Source organism: Malaclemys terrapin, chromosome 4 (genome assembly GCF_027887155.1).
Source record: "Malaclemys terrapin pileata isolate rMalTer1 chromosome 4, rMalTer1.hap1, whole genome shotgun sequence".
NCBI lineage: Eukaryota > Metazoa > Chordata > Testudines > Emydidae > Malaclemys > Malaclemys terrapin.
Genome location: NC_071508.1, coordinates 104,503,616 through 104,524,315, shown reverse-complemented (window position 1 = coordinate 104,524,315; position 20,700 = coordinate 104,503,616).

Genomic DNA, 20,700 nt, shown 5'->3' with positions numbered 1-20,700 from the left:
GTTTAGGTTGGATATTAGAAAAAACTTTTTCACTAGGAGGGTGGTGAAGCACTGGAATGGGTTACCTAGGGAGGTGGTGGAATCTCCTTCCTTAGAGGTTTTTAAGGTCAGGCTTGACAAATCCCTGGCTGGGATGATTTAGTTGGGAATTGGTCCTGCTTTGAGCAGGGGGTTGGACTAGATGACCTCCTGAGGTCCCCTCCAACCCTGATATTCTATGATTCTAAGTCTGTTGCCCCTGTAAGGGGTCAATATCCAACAGCCTGCTATTTTAAATGGAGTTACCAAACAGCTCGGTTTAAACACAACACTGGATTAGTTTTGATTAAAAAATAAAACAAGTTTATTTAACAACAAAGAGCTGTTTTTAAGTGAGTACAAGTAAAAGGTATTAAAGTCAGAAATGGTTCCAAGAGAAATAAAGATAAAACTTTTTCTAGTAGCTAAAATTTAACAAACGAGACTTTGTTCAAGGAAAAATCCTCACCACATGTTCCCAGCAACATTGCTAACTACATTTTCACGTCAGTATCCCTCCCACAGTCAAAAGGCTGGTTCCTTTGTCTTCTTAGGTGAAATAAGGAGAGAAAGATAGATAGATAACCTGGAGTGTTTTTGCCCCTTGCTTTTGTAGTCCATTGTGATGGGGTCCACACACTTTATGTGAGCGCCCGTGCTCAGCCATGTGTCCGCACCTGCATTCCCTCTGCGTTGCTGCTTATGGTGACCTCTGCTGGCAGTTAACCTCAGGCAGGTTTTTCAGTGACTCAGCCCTCTGGGCAAATCATACACAATCTGTATGTGAAACAAATGGAAAACAGACCCTTTCCGGGGTGTGTAAATTGAGGTAAACACACATTTCTTTGTTTAGGATAGACCTGTTTAACAACTTCTGCCTAGTCAGGGCTATGTGAGTTTGAACATGTGTTAACAACAATATAGAGGGGGAATTCATAACTTTACATATAATGTTGCTATATACATTTCACCATGATATTATTGACCAGTGTTAGTTTTCAAATGATTTCTCACAAGGCATATTTTGTACAAAAAGTATTACAATAGTTTGTAGGGTGTTAGTATGGAGCACATTTGGTCACACTGGGATAGCTTTCAAAGGCCACATTTGCCATCTCAGAAGAGAGAGTGAGAGATTGTTGGGAAAACCTTTTTAATAACTGATTTTTTTTAAATGGTCTCTTTATAAAGTTTTGATTCTGATGTGGATTGGAGGTTATTTAACAGCATGATGCAGTGGTTCCAAAGAGGATGGAGCTAGGCTGATCTCAGTGGTGGCAGATGACAAAACAATGAGCAATGGTCTCAAGTTGCAGTGGGGGAGGTCTAGGTTGGATATTAGGAAAAACTATTTCACTAGGAGAGTGGTGAAGCACTGGAATGGGTTACCTACGGAAGTTTAGAGGTTTTTAAGGCTTGGCTTGATAACGCCCTGGCTGGGATGATTTAGTTGGGGTTGGTCCTGTTTGAGCAAGGGGTTGGACTAGATAACCTTCGGCGGTCTCTTCCAACCCTAATCTTCTATGAGTCTATGACTCACAGGCCTGAGAACCAAGAGATTTGGGCTTTGCGCCTGTCTGCCTCTGATGTGATATATAACATTGTACAAATCAACTAAACCTTACAGCGGCTCAGTTTTTCCATCTGTAAGAGTGAAACAATGGTACTTACCCATCTCTGTAACGAGCTTTGAGTGAAGAGTGTGTCAACTATGTAAGTGCTAAAAGAGCAGGAGAAAGAGAACTGGAATCCCCAGCTATAAATTTCATGTCCCTGTAGTTTGTAAAACACATTTTTTTTGTCTTTAGGTTTCTTTTATGGGACTGATTACTTATTGAAACTGGTCTGCACATCTGTGTGTTTAATAACATTTATTTGCACTATTTATCTTTGTGTCAAGAGTCTAACAAACATATTTTATTTTACCATCCATATATCACCAATTACTTTACAACATCTCTTTGTCAGACTCTTATAACTTCAATAAAGTTATAGAAAGCATACCTACTACAGAATGTTAAAACCACCACAGGAAAAAAAAAGATATGTACTAGCAGCAATTGCTAACATTTAATTCTACCTACATTAGGCATCAACTTAATCTATACCCACTTCTATCCCTGCATTGGCAAAATAAGAGAACACAGCATCTCTTGTTTTGGTTACATGCCTATTGCAGATTATGTTCACATAAGTGACAAGCTCAGGTTATACAGCTTGTCTGTCCGGCTGTGCATAATTTGTTACAAAGCATGCTGCCTTTTTACTTCACAGCGTATTGAACACTTCACAAATACAAATACTATGCTGAATAAAAAAGGCAGATAGTCTGATGGCCATATTGTTGATTGCACTCTTTTTAAGTCAGACATCTTCAACTTGCTTTAAATGCACCCACCACCACTATCCTGCAACAGTTGAGTCTGTGGAAGAATCATTTTCTATCTGGGTTTGTATAATCAGGATATGGCTTCAAGAGCCAGGGAAGCAATGTATATGCAGGGTCACTGAGAAGTAAAGAGGAGATAGATGCCCTATTAATATCAGTTCTGTGGCAATTGCCACTTTCTTTTCCACAGTGAGAGGAGATATCATCTTGAAGGCCTGGTGCGGAAATGTAGGACTTAGACTAACTCACCACAATCCTAGAGAAGTTCTGCTTTCTCATCCTGAATTTCTACAGGCACTATTGCTCATCCTAGGTCTTGAGACAACAGAGTACCAGTAGGCTCTGGTGTGCTCAGGATCTGAATGCAAAAGTGGAACTTTACCTGGTGAATCTCTTCTTGAAGTGAAAACAGTGAAAGAAAGAGAGACCTGGGCTTGGCAGCATGAACCTCCGTTAATGGTGTCTCTCTTTTTATGGCTTTCTACTAGTAGGCCTTGGCCACAGTAAGTTTTTTCCTCCTAAAACGTTCTGACCCTTGCGACATTTGGTACATCTCCACTTGGGAAGCACTAGTGTAAGCAAAGTGCTTGGAGCCGCTGGGACAGGACGGACTTTGATTGTGGTTCAGGTCAGCAGACTGAGCAATTGAAATTATTCTTATAAATGAAGATATGAATTATTAATTTTTTCAAATGCATCATTATTAATCGTGTATAGAGCACTCAAAATGTGCTAAGTGCTTTACCGACAACTGCCATCCCTTCCCCAAATCGCTTAGGCCCACTATTCCAGTGTTCCAAGAGTTATTGAAAATCAACATTAATGATCCAGTGAGCTCCTCAGTCCGTGATTTTAAAACTTGGATGCAAGTGTGGTAGATTTAATTGTTTACTACACTCTGCCTGAACCGACCTTGTTTGAAACATGTCACCTCCTGGTGACCTGCCTTTAACTTCAAGACTTTAAGAACTTAATTTCCAGTATAGACACAAAACTTACTAAATATTACCCATACAAACATTTTGCAATGATTATGAAGAATAAGAATTCTGGGAGACATTTGTGCTTCAGACAGGCACAATACCTTCTGGAGTTCCCAGAAAGTGCAGCCACTATGATAGCCTTTTAGGTCTGCTCTACACTACGGGGAGGATCAATCTAAGTTACAAAACTTCAGCTACGTGAATAACGTCAATGTACTTAGATTTACTCACCGCAGTGTATTCACTACGGTGTGTCGACTCTGCCTGCGCCTCTCACGGCAGTGGAGTATAGGAGTCAACGGGAGAGTGCTCGGGGGTCGATTTATTGTGTCTAGACTAGATGCGATAAATCAACCCCCGCAGGATCGATCGCTGCCCACCAATCCGGTGGATACAATAGACATACCTTGGAGGATGTGGCTTCTAATCACTTCTGAACCCAGCCAACGCTGCTGGCCCATGGGGAAGGACGTGTAGTGTCATTACATTCCCTTTGCCCCTTACTATCACCTTTGAGATGGAGCAGTTCTTACACTCAGAAACAAGAATTGCAATTGTGCCCCCTGTGTAGGGGCATAATGTAGGGAGAGACACTAAATCTGACCCATTATCATTATTACATTCATTATAATCTTTTTTTGCACCTTTTCCTACATGTCTAGATATCAAGCTGGCATTGATTTTAATTGGAGTTGTGCCCCCAGTACCCCTGGACCAGAGCAGGTGAGCCCAATCCAGCCAATTAAAGAGGGCTGGACTATACCTGGATTTATAAAAGGCTGCTAGTAAGCAGATGCAGGAGATTGAACTGAGACAGGCTGCACCCTGTGAGGAAAGGCCTACACTGGAGTGGAGCTAGTGCCTACGGTTGGTGTCTGGAGCCAGGGACTCGGGAAGCAGTGCTGGGCTGTTGCTCCAAGAAGGGAGCAGAATCAACTGAGAGTGGGAAGCTGCCAGGAGCTATAGGGCCAGAGATTCCAGGGAGGGGTGGCCTCAAAGCTTGGGGCCAAGGATTAACTTTAAAAGACTTTTGTTTGTTTGCTAACCTCTGTTAAAGAAATAACCTCTGTGAAAGAGACTGGGCATGGCACCACATGCTTTGGAGCTGGGGCAGAAGCATGACTTGGTGAAATGCCCATTAATATCAGCAGCAAATTTGGTCCATGGTATTTTGAGACAATGTGTGATTTCAAAAATCCATGCAGAACAAAATGAGGTTTCTTTGTAGTTTCACATATAGAATTTTTATTTCAGAAGTAGAATTGCTTATTATACCCTGCCATAGTCTGAACAGCAGCATATTAACAGGCACAATGCAAATAGAGAGCAACTAATGACAGATTTGTTTTGCATAATCATTCATGCTAACTCTTAGTAAATATAAGAACACGGAAGTTGTTTGCATGCAATTTAATAATTAGGTTGCTTTGCCAATCCTTAAACAAAGAAAAAAAATTAAAGTCCTCCCCTTAAAGGCTTTAGAATCATGCTTGGCTAAATAAGTTTGCAGTGCTTCCGTAATAGGAGCCCCATATAGTTTGCATATTGCTTCTTCATGTGATCTTGGCTCATCCTACTCATTAAAGTCTCCTCAGTCAAGAATGGCTGAAAAACCTAATTTTAAAAGTTAAAAGAAAACTATTAAAAATTAGTCAGTAAGTCTCTCAAGTTAATATATTGTAATTTAGCAAAAACATACATCCAGACCCGGGTGATTTTACAGAGCTTTTGCAGCCTTGAGCAGGTCTCTGTGGATCAGAAACTAAGAGATTTATTTTGTTGAATATTCCCTTCAGGCACAGGGCCACACGTTCTTCTTAGAAATTTACAAACAAAAATAAAATATTAAAATCTTCTTCAAACAGGAATGACTGACTAAAAAAAAAAAAAAATTTCCATATTTGAAGAGGAGTAATTTAAGAAAATCATTTTACCTGCTTTCTACCAAATTTTATTTCAATTATTATTGAGGCAGCATCAAAGAGGCCCAGTCATAGATCAGGACCTTATGCCAAGCACTGTACAAGGGAACAAAATCAACAGATCAAAAAAAGACAGTCCCTACCCCCAAAGAGCTTAACACCTTAGAATAGTGTTGGACTCTGTTATTCTGCTTTTGAATGACTGACTATGTCAAATGGGGTTTGGTCACAATTTCTGAAATCAGGGTTAGTGGTTTTGCCTCTTAAATATTTTAAAGAAGTGTAGTACTCAGTTACATCATGTCACATTACACAATGTGTCTATTTTAGTGACAAAAGTTTTCTTCCAATCTTTACTTTCAGAAGATTCATAGTCCTGACAACTGACTATAGAATTCAAGAACAATTTGAATACCATTCTAAGGTGTTAAACTCTTTGGGGGTAGGGACTGTCTTTTTTTTTTTTTATTTGTTGATTTTGTTCCCTTGTACAGAGCTTGTAGAATGGAATGTTCTTCCTTCCCCTCATATCACTTCCGCAACACACCACATTCACCTGCCTGAAGGAATTTGCATCAGTATCGAAGCTCCACAAGGAAGCCATTCTTGAACTTTTGGCTCAGTGATCACTCTGGTCTGTCCTGCACAAGACGCCCAGACTTTCTCAGGTTTTTGTTGTTGTTTTTTAAACCTTTTATTTAAGGCTTTTCATTGTGCTCCCTCTAGTGGATAACAATAACATTCATTGCAGGTGAAGACCACTCATCAATTGTTTAATAATAAAGAGTGAGAAACAATTAGTTTGAATATGATACAATATGAGTAAATGAAATTAAGCAGAGCAAATGCATCACTCGAAGCCTACAAGGATATTACAGGGAATTAGTCTCTATCCTGTGTGAAATGATGACTGAATGTTGTCTGTTTTACAGAATGTCTTGCAGCAGAATGTTTTTGTAGCAGATGAGAAATAAAACCTAAGTCCTGACCATTTGTGGCACATTTTGCATGGGTAAAGATGCTTATCCTGGTGCCCTGGCCAAATTCAAGATGGATAATGAAATTCTACCTCCAGTTTCATAGGGCTATGGTATTCTTCTCTTTTTAATTTTCAGTGTGGTATTGTGCAGTTATTGTTTTCACTTCAGAGGTAGTTGTACCTGTGGGCAAAGCAACTTTTGAATATTGCATGAATTCCAGAGCCTGCAGTTCTGTCTCATGCTAACAGCAGGAGGACTCTACTTGTGTGAATAAGGTTTACTCACATAAGTACGTTTAGCAGGATTGGGCCCATAGTTTGTACAAATACTATGGATGAATAGCATTATGTGTGTTTTTTTTCCCAGCTGCAGCAGTTCACAAACCTTATGGTACTGATAATATGTATGTATATATTACAAGAACTCATTTCCAAAACAAATAATATATTGTTATGGCAAATGTGATGTAGTGTTCTTCACAGTGCTGAAGAGATGTGGCTGTAATGGACGTTAAGGGAATTTTTACTACTTCCCCAGGATGAGGGTAGGATGTGTATCACTCCCTGGTTTTCCATTATTTGACATTGATATAGTAGTAGTATCCAAAGACCACAGTCAGAATTCAGGTTTCACTGTATCCACACTGTTAAAAAAAAAATGCATAGGAAGGTAGGGTGCCTGCCTCAAAAAGCTTGCAGTTTAAATACAAAAGATAAAAATAACCGAAAAGTTGAATGCTAAAGGTCATTGTATCAAAGGTATCTTGTTGGTTACATTTCCCTCACATGCATATTATCTTGTCAATCTGTTCCATCATTGCTTCCCTAATGCACCCTCCTTGACAAAGCACACAAGCACTGTGTAGAAATAGGCACAGTATGAGCGAGAGTGTCTGAAATCCGTTATGGAGGGTCCCTGTTCGGTTCCAGTGATCTCTTGAGGTGAGAGACTACATCTAGTGAGGATTCTGGGCTCTGACTAAAACAGTCGGTGTTGTTCTACTGTAGCCACACCCAGCCTACATATTACAATACTACACCCCAGGAGCTAGCTTTCACTTTGAGGGATACGATGTAAGCAATGGGTGTTATCTCTTTTGTCTTGATAAAAGCAAATCCTTAACAGTTTGGGCATAAGTTACCAGACAGGAGACCCAATTCATTGCTGCCCTATAGTCCTTTGCCCATTCAGCAGGCATAACACCTTCCCCTAGTCCAAGTGGGCAAGTGCCCATCACTTTCTCAGCTGGGCTAGTGCTGGCTGAGGGAGGTTGGAGGCATGGTCAGGCCTTCTCTAAGCCCTGGTGACTCCATGCCTTCACAAGGCCCATAAGACTTTTTACTTGTGTTTTTCTGCCCATACTTGGGCCACTATAGTTCCATATGTAACCACTTTTTTTTTCGGGGGTTGGGGGGGTGGAGAGCCAGCTAGCACACTGCAAAGCAGTGAGGGAATGAGGAAATTTTGACTGACACTCCTGGAGAGAACACCCCTGTTTATGAAAAAGTGTTATGAATATCTGATGTCCATAGAGTGTATATACAATTTCAGGTTTCAAAGGTTTAATTCAAAAGACCCATACTCAGTACACTACCTGGGCCGTTGTTGACGTCACTAGGCCTCACTCTAGGTAACTCGGGAGGGTGGAAGGTCACTAAGTGTCAATGAAGCTTTCCTGCACTAGGCCTAAGTGAACCAAACTCTATCCTTCCATGTTTAAACTCTAATCAACCTCAAAAGCCAGGTGCAATTGGAATATGTAAGCAACCAGTTATCTGTGTGCAACCTCCTGCTCAAGCGGTAATAATGAGGCCTGCATGTTTCTGGCTGAAGGGAAAAAGGACAAGATAACGGTTTAAAGAAGTTACTAACAAGCTAGGCTTCTAGCTGCCAAGAATAATTTAACTGCTTAAATGTAATCGTTATTTGCTTAGTAACTATTACCAGGGACGGGAGGGGTAGAGGAAGGAATGGGTGGGGAGAAAGGGAGGGCTAGAGGGGAAAGGGGGGGGGGGGTGAGGCTTAACTGCAAAATGTATAAAAGAAGAAAAACTGTTCCTGTTAGTGTGGTTGATCTGAGATGTGCCTGTCTCCTAGCACCGCTTTGGGATCCCAAATAAACTTTGTTTGCTTCTCCCCCTGGTGTGTTTATTGGCGCGAAGCATACCGGACAACGAACCCCGCTGTTGCTTTGCCTCGGGCACTCTGTGCTGGTAACACCATGACTTCTCTGCTGCACAGGATGAATAGCTGCATTCACCTGGATGCACTTGCACCTCTAGTTCCAAAAAATTCTAGATGTTTCAGATATAAAACATAAGCCACACTAATCTACAACTCTGGCATAATTTTGAGGGCTGACAGTGATAATGCACTGTGTTTCCCCCAGACTTACAGGTTTATATTTTTCTCCCTGGTATGGCAGGGTTAAATTTAGAATATAAGAATGGCCATAGTGGGTCAGATCAATGGTCCATCTAGCCCAGTATTCTGTCTTCCAACTGGCCAATGCCAGGTGCTTCCGAGGCAATGAACAGAACAGGCAATCACAGTGATCCATCCCATCATCCACTCCTAGCTTCTGGTAAACAGAGGGTAGTGACATTTATCCCATTAATGCTACTTGGAACTATTTATGTAATTTCTCTGTGCACCAGGAAAAGATCAGATCCCTTTTAATGGTTCTGAGACATCAAAAGTTACATCACAATTTATATATTCTCTCTAACGGCCTAGAGCCATACCACGGGTCCTTTATCTCAGTATAGGCATACTCTATGTGGTTGAACGCTGAAATACAGTTGTCAATCCAGAAGATTTAAAGACATCTTTGGGTCACAGCTCCTATAAATCTCTTCCTAGGCATACTGATGTTCAGCCAACCAAGAAAGAACACAGTCTATATAGGTCATTAGGAAATGCTCTGAATAGAAAACCCCTGATTTCATTCCCACGAGCTGTTTTCCATGCATCCTGATAGAACTGAGTGAAGTCTGAAGAGGCAGTAATAGAATGCCTCATCTGTTATTTGGCAGTTGCTGGAGACAGGCTACTTTGTGCCCAGAGTACAGCGGTCTCTTTAACTGACTAGTCCAAGAAACTTGTCAAAGTGTAATGGGTTGAGTAGGTTTGCCATCTTTTGAAGTTTGATTTCTCTCATGACATTTTGGTACAACATCTTCATATTGTTATTGCAACAGGTGACATTCCATAAAGTGTCATCACACCACTACACAGAATGATGGCATCCATAAACATGTCATCACTGTACGACACAGTGTTGTCTTATGATCATGTTTTGCTGGCCCCAAATCACTTTCATGATGGTAAAACTCTCCTACTCGCATGATACAGCAACACATGAAATCCAGAACGAATGGCAACCTAAACAACTGCAGAGGCTTATTTTGTCAGGTGTCAGCCCATAATTTCAGTAGAGAAGATGTATTAACTGAGACAATACTGTACCTGCTTTACTGTCTCACTTCTTTCATAAGTTTCTAATCAAATGTAACTGCCAGCTGATCTTGATTTTCCTTTGGTTTTATGTGGAAAGTAAAATGGCTAAGGGAAAGAGTGAAAAAATAGACGCCTGTAAATCACTAATGAATATTCATTGAGTCATGTAAGATAGTAGACCAGGTCCCAACAAGTTATTTTGCTTCCTGTAAGACTTTCAATATAGCTTAAAATGTTTGATAGACTCTTCACTGCTGAGAACTTTTTAAAATTTTGCTTTTCTAAACTATCCTCAAGCACAGGATTTTCAACACGTTTGATAGCCTATTTAACATTTGATCCCAGAGATGGGGTGTACACCCTACATTGGCCCTGAAAGAGCTGAACCAATTAAGATGCAAATAGGGGAGTCTTTCAAAGTCCTTCTGAACCAAGGACATCAGGGAGTCCTCATGCCCACTGTCCCAATTATGTCCCTATTCATTGCCCCTAGCAATACCACTCCAGAACCAAGGCCCACCCTCTACTCTGGGTTCCAGTCCAAGGCCTTATAGCAAGTAGTTAAGGTCTGGGACTTCACCAATCTTACTGTTCTCTTCCCTAGACTATTTTCTATTGTGCTTCCTTAAGCTCCTTCTTCATCAGTCTTCCTAGTCAGACACACACACCCTGCCCCGCCCCTTTTAGGTCTGCTAGGTAAACCCTTTATTCTGGATTCTTATCTACCTTTCCTTTCCTCTTAACTCAGAGAGAGATTGCAGGTTTCCTTCATCCACTGTTTCCAGACTCCTGGCTTTACAAAAGCCCTACCTGTTCCCTCGAAGGTGAGACTCCCAAGTAGTGCCCTCCACTCAGCTTAAATCTCCTGTTTGCATCTTACTTGGTTGACTGGGTCCACCTGGCCTAATTCCTCTCTTGCACGGCTGGTGTGGGGAGGGCACCCCATCACAATACCCTAGAAGAACACCAAGGCTGGAAAGGACATTTTTCCACATAACCTTAGATTTTAAAACTTCTGAAGGGTTGATCTTTGTCTTTTACAATGAATGCTAAATAGCTACTACACAGAGGCAGAACATCAAATATAAAATGTTTCCTAACATACACAGGAAAAAAATATTTGGTATTAGACTTTCTAAAGAGAGCTTTTATTTATGTTACATGAGAGTTTTTTCACTTGCTGTGGGCATTAGACCCCACCCTTCATGGGATCTCCACATCCAGGCACCAGCCCAAGCCCAGATGTCTACACTGCAATTTTATAGCTTCATGAGCCTGAATCAGCTGACCTGGGCTCTGCGATTCAGTGCCAGGGGAGGAGGGGCAGTTATTGCAATGTAGTCATACCCATACCACATGGCCTAAGGATTATCCCTACATACAACAATGATTAGAGGGGAATCCCCCTGAGAATATAAGGCTAATAAAAGGCTATTCACAATATTCTTCAGAGAAGGAGAGAAAAAGAGCCACATCTCTGCTCACAGGAAAATTGTTTTGAAGGGGAAGCCCTATGCCAGGATGATCATCATCATGTCCTCCTCACATCTGGCGTTTGCTGCAGCCCTAGAAGGGGTAGTAACTTTCAGTGCCAATGCAGCCCAGTGACAAGTCGTCACTGACACTCTTGGCAGGAGGCATGAATGCAGCAGATATAGGCGTACCAGAGTTTAGCTTCGAGTTTAGCATTCTAAAAATAGCGTATTTTCTTTCAGGAACTCTGGTGAGTAAGTGGATACCTTTATCTAGCAACCTTTTCAACAGAGGCAAATGTCTACTTCTCACTTAGGAGTGGCATAATTGGATCTGACAGACTTCACATTTAGTGTTATTTTATTCAGAAGTTTAATTAAATTCTGATTACTCTAATTTAACATGTGCCACTTTTGTAATTGTATGAAAGACTAAACAAAACCATAATCTATTTGTAACGTAGTAATGGGGTTTTTTTGCTGTGTACTGTAAACATGCATTAAAATTAACTACTCAAATTCTGGCAATGCTCCCACACAATAGAGATGACTGTTTATTGTAAACAGTATTTTGCCATTTATGGCTAAGATAAATCTTCCAAACTGCAAAGACATATTGAAAAACCTACACACAGCTAGGGAACCGCAGATTCAGGTTTCTGCCCTCTAAGTACCTATAAGTACTACAAATCTATTTATTCTTTTAAGGGGTCTAGTCGCCTTTAGCTAGTGACAAGTTTCAGAGTAACAGCCGTGTTAGTCTGTATCCGCAAAAAGAAGAACAGGAGTACTTGTGGCACCTTAGAGACTAACAAATTTATTAGAGCATAAGCTTTCGTGGACTACAGCCCACTTCTTCGGATGAAGTGGGCTGTAGTCCACGAAAGCTTATGCTCTAATAAATTTGTTAGTCTCTAAGGTGCCACAAGTACTCCTGTTCTTCTTTTAGCTAGTGAATATGCCTGTTTAGGGCTTTGTCATGAGTTTACAGCTCAGCACTGTATTGTGGGGAGAGCTAAAGAGTTGCACCAACTCACAGGGAACTCAAACATTGTGCCTGAAGTCTTTCCAAGAGCTCTGGCGCACACAAGGGAGTGTAGTCACTAAGCCATGACCCTGGAAGAGAGTGCAATCTCTACCACCATTTGTGCTTACCCAGCTCTGTTGATCAGTATGGCCACCTCCTATAGAGAAGCTAGCTCTAGCAGCAGCACTAGCTTTGAGTAGCCCTTACACTCCCAGAGTTCAAGGACTGCCATTTTGCCTGGCTTTTGCTTGATGGTTTTAGGGAGGGAAGTTCCTTGGGCCCTCTCCTCACCCTCCTTTTTCATAACGTGTGGCCAAGCATAATTTTGCCCTTAATGTGTACACAGTGCTTTGAATACACCTCTACCCCGATATAACGTGACCCAATATAACACGAATTTGGATATAACATGGTAAAGCAGTGCTCCAGGAGGGCAGGACTGTGCACTCCAGTGGATCAAAGCAAGTTCGATATAAGACGGTTTCACCTATAACGCGGTAAGATTTTTTGGCTCCCGAGGACAGCGTTATATCGGGGTAGAGGTGTACCAGCAATTCAGAGTAGGGCCCAATTATTACCAGTACAAGGTTTTACAATGTGCTCTTTCCATAGAACCAAAGGTCTTTATGAAATGCCTAGCTAGTGGTGGGACATCACGTCTACCCATAACTAGATGATTGATTGATCAAAGGGAGGTCTCTTCAGGAAGTTGCCATAGCTTTGAACTATGTCCTTCATCTATTCAAACCTCCCTTCTAGCCTCTCACTGACTGTTCTCTACACCACCTCACTCCCAAAATAGTCATCTTAGTTGCCATAAGTTAGCCAGAAGGGTCAGTGAACTACAAGCTCTCATGGCTGACCCCCATACACAATATTCCACACAGATGTTAGGTCCAAGGAAAATGGAGTATAGAACAGGCTGTTTGGCCAGCTTAGCCAAAGTTAGGCTAACTGTAGTTGCTGGGCCATTCCTGTCTCTCTGTGAAACATGAGGACATGCTTGCTTGGGCTTCAAAGAATGAGATAAAGGGGGGGACCGTATTCTTGTACCAAATGTACTAGGAACGGTTTGTTTGGACATATGGAGACTTGCAGTCTCTACTCCCTGTTTCTGTTCTTAACTCCCTCCTTTCTCCTAGTTTCTGGTGCATGACAACAAAGCTCATAAGAAGTTGCTGAGGCATCACGAATTGTTTGTAGTGTCAAAGAAGATAGATATGCATGAATATTAGAAGCTTTCTAACTAATAAAGGGGGATTGGGTTGCTTTAACTATGACGCGACGGAACTGTCTATATAATCTCACTAGTTATTGTAATCGTGGCTGGTTCTCTCTGGAGACGGGCCGCTCTCTATTGTTGTGTGCACTCTTCAATAAAGAGCTTGTATTGGACCTTGCTGGTGTTGCCTGTCTCTCACTCTGCGGTCAGACAACGAACCTTGCCGTCTGGGTTAAAAAGTCCCCGACACAGACAAGGTTGTGTTGAAACCTCATTCCAAATTTATTCTCAATATTGTGTCATTTTAATTGGACTGAATCTTTTATTTTACCCATTTTCTTTCTAAAACCTCATTTCTTTCCACGGGAAAAGAAACTCCACACCTTGGACATTATATTATCTTGATAGGACAAAGCCTTTCAGACAGATGCCCTGTCTTTTTGTTGCTATCTCTGGTGTTTTTAAAGGTCAAGCCATCTCCTCTGAAAGAATTTCTAAATGGATTACAAAGGGTATTTCCATCTGCTATCACATGGCTGTTACACATCTTCCGCCAAACATTAACATTCTACAAAAGCACAGGCTGCCTACTCTGCATGCTTTAGAAACATCCCCAGATCTGAGATTTCCAAGGCAGCTACATGGGGTAATCCCTTGCTTTTGTTAAACACTATCCCCTCAACCTGGCCACAACATCAGAAGCCAAATTTGGTAGGGCACTCTTTCAGTCACCTTTTTAGTTAGTGGCAATCTTCCAGATGGAACATTGCTTATCAGTCTTCTAGAGAAGGACCCAAAAAGATGACATCTCAAAGAACCACAGATACTATAAGATAAATAACCATTCTCTATATGGCCACAGTTTGTTAAACTAGGTGTGACACTGCACCCCATATTCTTCATAGTGAGATTATTATGATATGATTAAGATGTAATTATAATGTATGTTATGCAAGATAAGTCATGTGAGGTGTCACTGGAAAAGTTATCATTTGCTGAATATGATTATTCTATTTGTATGCATGTATCATTTTTGTGTCTGAAATTATGAATGTTGACTATGTAACTGTATTTCAAATGTAGCTACACCTGGGTAACGCCCACTGGACAAGATACTTTCAGTCTAGATAGCTGGCTGGGAAGGGCCTATTCAGGGCAATGAGCCATTAGGAAAAAACAATAGGCCTTAAGAGAAGCTTATCTCCCTCCCCGTGAGCCTTCCTGTGAATGCTACAGAAAGCCTCCTAGTAATGGCTGCTATGACTCTACAAGGACATATAATGAGAACATATATCTCTAGACTCCATCTTGGGATGTCAGTATTTTTCCACAGACTGGACTGAGAACCAAGCTTCGGAACAAAGGTTCCCACCATATGCAAAAGCTAGAAGACAGGGAGTGACATCATCTGGGGTTCTTCACTTCCCACACAAGAAGACTTCTGGAAACACCTGAGGAACAAAGACTGAACTGGGGGAAGTGCTGAATACAAGCTAAAGGGATTTCTAGCCTGTGAATGAGACACCTGGGGATTCCAAGCTGTAATGCAAGTGCAGCTTGCCCCTTAAGAATCTGCAGCCTGCTTGTATTATCTTGAAGGGTGAGAATCTGCTACTCATATCCAATCTATCTAGTATATTAAGCTTAGTTTGCGTTTTTTGTTTATATGCTAAACAATCTGCTTTGATCTGTTTGCTATCACTTATAATCACTTAAAATCTATCTTTTGTAGTTAATACACTTGTTTTTGCTTTATCTAAACTGTAAGTTACAATGAAGTGTATGGGAATCTTAGCTCAGGGGCAAAAGGCTATTGCATATTCCTCTCCACATTGAGGGAGGGGGCGAATTTTATTTTCTTACGTTGTACAGTTCCCTGTGCAGTGCAAGACTGTATAATTTGGGGTTTATACTCCAGAGGGGGTGCATGCCTGGGGATCTGGGAGTTGCCTTATCTGTAGCCTTTCTATGCAAGGGCTGGTCAGAAAGCCTGCATGTAACTGCAGCAGAGTTTGTCCCTACTTGTATGTAAATGTATGCTGGTGAAAGTGCAGGCTGGAGGGCTTTGCAGCTTGTCACAGCAGTATAGTGTGAGAAGGTGGGTCGTGGGCTCAGTGGTACCCCAGTTCCAGGAGGTGCATGCCTGGGGGGAACCTGTCAGACTAGGTAGGTGTGCAGTTTTACCTATTTCATTCATGTATTCTCAGTTGTGTGTGTGCAAATCCTGAATTGCATGCACAGATGGCTAGACAGGTATCTACTTTCAGGCAGTGTGTGCACAAAATAAGCATGCATATTAGCTCAAGAACTAATCATTACTACTAATTATTATTGTTTATAATATTGGCTCCAGTTTGTCCCTGGTGTAACTCCTTTGAAGTCACTGACCCATTATTGTCATATCCTCTGAATCTTAGTCAAACTCTGTTAATATACTCATTTAACTCTTTTGCATTAAGAGGTTCAAGCAGAGTGAGTGGAGAACCAATCATAGGATATTAAAGGCTGTGAGCTACTACATGAAATGTAATTAAATAAAAATATTTTGTGTTTAAGTCTCAACTGAAGGCATATTACACACAGGTTACCAAAGGAAGGGTTTACTTAAAACCATTTAAAGAAAGACTCAACTAAATTGAGTGGTTAACACCACCAAACTCCCTTTCTCAGGTAGAATTTGAATAAAAAAGAATCAGAAATTAACCAGAAATTTCTTTTGCATGCTAGTTACATGAATCAAATTGATCTAAACAATCCAAATCTCTGCTGGAGAGACTGTTAGCAGATAGGACACCATCCCCACAAATTTTCTGGTACTGCTCTCAAACTCAAAATCACTAGTCTACATACACAATAGGCAGCAAAATACCTCTAATGCAATATTTGATGAAAATCTAATTTACTTTATAATGAAACATGCCCTTCAGATTGCTAGAGAATTATATCTATTAAAAAGTTAACAGAAACTGCTAAGAAATGTATCACCATTTTATGCCTCACAAAAAGGAAGTCCTTCGTTTAAGATGTGGCCAGACAAGATAAAAGAAATACAAGTTGCAGAACAAATTACTACCCAAATCTGATAATCCCAGGGAAAATTCATAGAAAGATGAGCTGTAGCAGATTATATGCTATCTGCATCTTGCTAAAAAAAACCACACACACACAAACAAACAAACACAGGCCCACACAATTAAATCCAAACTAATATACTAACACGAATTAAATCTGTCTTTCAAGGGAAATACAACATAGCCACACCAAGTGCCGGAAATCTCTATGAGTAATAATGCCACCCCACACTTTATATATACTGGCTCACCTGCATACCTACTTGCAACTTGTTTATAAATGAATGTACTGTATTAAATACCACCTTGATTGACTACTACCAAGGCAACAATGGACTGTTATCCCTTTATTACATCCTGTTTACACCATGTGTCTATATATTCTCTGTAACAATCCCTTTAAATCACAAATAAATTACTGTAAGGAAAAGAACTCTATTGGATTTCTACTTAATCAAGTTCTACTTAATGAGTAAAGGGACACAGCTTCCCAGTAAATTAACAGAAGGTATTTTATTTAAACACAGCAGATTCTTAACAAAGTCCTACAGCTAACAGTAGTGAGCACTTCATTCATCCTCCCTCTCCTTAATACAAACACCAACTGCCTTGACTGATTTCCTTTTCTTTCACAGAGGGTTGCTTTTGCAGAATGCCATTGTGACGTTGTGCAGTCTATATGGTTTTATAAAAACTTATTATCAAGTCAATATAATGTAACTGGGATAGTTTTAGAGAAAATACGGTAATAAGTGAATGTAACGTAACTGGGATATGCTTCATGCAAAAGGTCTCTTGTAAGGTATCATTACAAAGCTTATAATCTACTGAATATGATCATCTGATTTGTATAAATGTACCACTCTTGTATCTAAAACTAGAAATATAAAATGTAACTCTGAGGGCCTATTGTAATTGTGTAAAGTGTGGACCATTAATGATGGTTTGGAATCTTGATGACTCCCATTGTCTGCAGATGGCTGTATTTACCTGTGAGTCTTCCTGTATATGTGTGTGCTGGCAAGTGAGTAATGAAGTCTTGCAGTGACATGTGATCATGTCACCTGAACTGTAATCCATCTTTAACCTAGTGCTTTTCCAGTGAGGGGGGGTGGAAACCCAGAGAGACAAAGAGTTCCCGCCTTATGCAAAAGATATATAAAGGGGGGAAGAGAACAGAGAGGGAGAGGAGCCATCATGAAGAATCCCCTAGCTACCACCTGAGCTGCAACAAGAGCTGTACCAGGGAAGCAGGGGAGGGGGCGGGGCGTGCAGGGGAGGGGAGGAGGGGGAAGTGAGCTGGGGGCGGGGCGGACAGCTGCAGCGCGGGGCCCTCTTGGCGCGGGGCCCAATTCGGCTGAATCGGCCTAAAGGCGGCCCTCGGGCTCTGTGTGGGCACAGAGGTCCACCTATGCAGAGCTAATTCCAGGATCAGGATTTTTATTTGCTTCATTTTCCCCAAAGTAATTACAACACTGTGTAATAAATTTGTAACCTGCATGAGTGCTTATAAGGGACAGATCTTTATTACCTGGCCTCAGTCACATGATATGGGCCAAGTTTACCAAAGGTTACGTATCTGTCACATGTCAAGGGGCGGTATGCACTAACTAATGTCTACAATACAGCTGTGGGGTGGATTCACTTTCATATTATTTAAAAGGTGTCAGTCTCTTTTACATAGGGACATTTTGCAGTAATGGCTGTGACGGGTTGGATCACAGAAACCCCCTTGGGAGCTGCCACCCGATGTGCAAAGACTACCCCTGCTTCTGTTTTCCCTGCCAGCTCAGGACTCCAGCACCCTGTCTTGCTGAGCCAGACACTCCTGTTTGGCTCCAGACACAGATCCAGGGTCTGAATCACTTGTCCCAGAGCTGCAAGTTTACCTGAAAACAGCTCACAGTAGTGTGCTTGTCTTTAGCACTCAGATGCCCAACTCCCAATGGGGTCTAAACCCAGATAAATCCGTTTTACCCTGCATAAAGCTTATGCAGGGCAAACTCATAAATTGTTCGCCCTCTATAACACTGATAGAGAGATATGCACAGTTGTTTGCCCCCCCAGGTATTAATACATACTCTGAGTGAATTACTAAATAGAAAGTGATTTTATTAAATACAGACAGTAGGATTTAAGTGGTTCAAAGTAGTAACAGACAGAACAAAGCAAGTCACCAAGCAAAATAAAATAAAATGCGCAAATCTATGCCTAATCAAACTGAATACAGATAATCTCACCCTCAGAGATGCTTCAGTAAGTTTTTTCTCAGACTGGACACCTTCCAGGCCTGGGCACAATTCTTTCCCCTGGAGCCCCATTGACTTTTCTGGGGCTCCATCTACTCAGATAGTTACTTTTGGGAGGGAATTCAAGGGAGGATTGGTGCCTAAGTGCCTTGAATCTGATACAGATCAGAACTTGGACAATCCCACTTTAAGGGTCCAAGGAATGCAGAACTGCTCTGTTACTTTAGGGACTGTCCTGTGACTATTAGGATAGGTGGGAACCTGGCAGAGACCTAGAAATGATTACAATGCTTCCAAATTTTCCGGGAAGCAAGTGGAAACATATGTGAAAATTGTATACATTTTTTCTTTGCTGATCTTAATTCTTTCCCATACTTTATATTTAACATCATTTCCTTTTGTTCACTTCCACTCATTGCATGCTGTCAGCAGCTGCAACATTAAAAAGGAATGTTCCAACCCAATGAAACACAATAAATCATGGACACTATTTATTGGAAATCAGAGCAGACACACATAACAAGTAATATTTAGCTCAGTAATTACTTGTCTCACTTCTCCTTGCAGAAATCAACTAGCAGGCTATTCTCTCGCATGTACTATTTTCCCACTGAAGGACAATATTAAGTGAGCATATTTTCCATTCCTTACCAATTAAAAGGCAGCTCTTACCTGGCTTCAATTTTAGGGCTATACTATATGCATATTGGTCATATTAGTATTAGTGGAACTTAATCATACTCCTGGAGGCAATAATGTACAAAAATGTATTCTCGGGGGAAAATGTTAAGTTTTCACCTTTATTTGGATTGAACAAAATAATTTATTACAGGTGAATTTAACTCAGTTTTAACTAGCACGAAAAAAGATGTCTAAGACTCACAAATCTACTTCTTCACTCCTGATCTGTCTCCTTCAGCCCAAATTAAAATCTTACCCTCTCTTTCTGACATTTCCTTGTGGATGTCCAGCCATCAGCTTAAGCTCAACAGCCCAAGCCTGGGTTACCTCCTGGTGAGGGGATTGATTGGGAGGAGAAGGGGGAGAGCCTGAGCTGCCTCCCAGTGGGGGATTTGGAATGCGGGAAGGAGAGCCCTGAGCTGCCTCCTGGTGAGGGATTCAGGAGGAAGAGAGCCTGACCCCAAGTGGTGGGACTCCAGCTATCAGCCCTGAGGCTGCAGGGTTCCAACTGTTCCCTTTATCCCCGCCTCCAGGGTGCACAGTCCGCCTTCTGCATAAGTCACAGACACCAGGGCCTGACAGCCGGAGCTCTTAAAGAAAGAAAGAAAGTACACAGCTGGTATCTCTGGACATATTCCCACCCCTCCCTTGGGAGGCATGCCCAATAGTTTGAAAACCCCGATCTAAAACATTTTAGTAATAAATTAGCTACAGCAGTCAGCACTCAGATCCTTTTTGTTGGTGTGGCAGGGTGATGAGTGGCTTTTTTTCTACATCTTCTAGGTGGTAACCCTCAGGATGGGGGATAGGATACTCAAGCCGTGGAGCAGGAGAGAGGAGGGCCGCACACACCTACTAGGGAAGCAGATTAGACAATCAAAGGGAGTCCAGAAAAGAATAGGCTATTATTTTTATTTACTGAAGGAAAAATCTCACCTGAATCAAAGTTCAGAGAGGCAAATTTTTCTTACTCCAAAATGTTTTCACTGGGGAGGCGTGTCATGCAATTCTTACCCAAGCATTCTGCTGAAATGAGCTACAGCACATTTATTTCATAAAAATACAATACCTCCAAACTCATTCACCCCCAGAACTTGCCACCTGTTGAGTAACGCATCAGGACAGCTCTGTATTGCTTTGCATATACTAGTCTAGGGGCGGACGGCGCCTCATACATGCCAGGAAGGAAGATTCCAGTCAGAAACATGTATTTCACTTAGAACAATG